Below are 956 nucleotides of genomic sequence, written 5' to 3'. Positions count from 1 at the left end.
CACACACACACACACACACACACACACACACACACACACACACACACACACACAGAAAATATTTTATCTATAAAATGGCAATCACATTGTTATTTGTATTTTATCTACAACGAACTTGAAATTTTTCATATGGATCAGTGCAGCAAAATCTAAATTTTTTCCTATTGAGATATTTATATGATTAATCAATATCTCATAACAATCGTGTCTCTAAATATACATCTATATATTCTATATATAAACTCTCCCATGTGTAAATTATGTTCTAAAATAATTAACATAATCAATAAACGCTTTGAAAGTTTGCTTATGTGATGAGCACGAAGATTATTTGATTTAAAAAAACGCAAAAAAATGAGGTACACACAAATCTCGTGCGTGTAATATGTAGCTCTAATTAATGGACACATTTTTATAAATTTCATAAATTTTTTTTATTCTATCTCAAATAGATTTATACTGCATTGTTTATAAAAAGATTAGATTCAACAAATTATATTATTTTAATAGAGCAAATGAATTGTATTAAAGTGTTACGAGGACTCAAATACTTGAACAGAGTTGGAAAGGAAAAAAAGTCGATCTGAGAAGAATTTCCAATTAGATAATATTAATATGCGGTTCCCTCCAGCAAACGTTGTACGCGCGGCGATATTTTAATACAGCAACAAAGTATAATCGAAATAATTTCATTTTATTTAACGCCATGTTGAAATGCTAGTAATCGTAAAGTCCATTAATCAAGCAATCGTTTTACGAGCGTCCAACGCCCGTGTGTAACGTCGCGCACTTCCTACGGCACAACTTCCGTAATGGCGGCAGGCTCTCGGGAAAATATCAGCTCTCTAGAAAGTATTAAAGGTCTTCTCATGGAGTGTATCACTGTGCTCTTCTGTCGTGCGCAATACCGGAGCAAGTTGATTTTAACAAAAATTAGAGAGAGAGAGAGAGAGAGA

The 956-nt window shown here is 32.6% G+C and overlaps 1 protein-coding gene across 1 annotated transcript in view; it reads right to left on the bottom strand.

Annotated features, from left to right (window-relative positions):
• Positions 1 to 956, bottom strand: part of LOC108756567 (lysine-specific demethylase lid) — a 15,835-nt gene that overhangs the window by 11,147 nt on the left and 3,732 nt on the right. The gene's annotated exons all lie outside the window — the stretch shown is intronic.

This window comes from Trachymyrmex septentrionalis, unplaced genomic scaffold (genome assembly GCF_001594115.1).
Source record: "Trachymyrmex septentrionalis isolate Tsep2-gDNA-1 unplaced genomic scaffold, Tsep1.0 scaffold128, whole genome shotgun sequence".
NCBI classification, from domain to species: Eukaryota; Metazoa; Arthropoda; class Insecta; order Hymenoptera; family Formicidae; genus Trachymyrmex; species Trachymyrmex septentrionalis.
The sequence above is the reverse complement of the archived record's forward strand: the minus strand, read 5'-3'. Positions and strand labels throughout refer to the sequence as shown.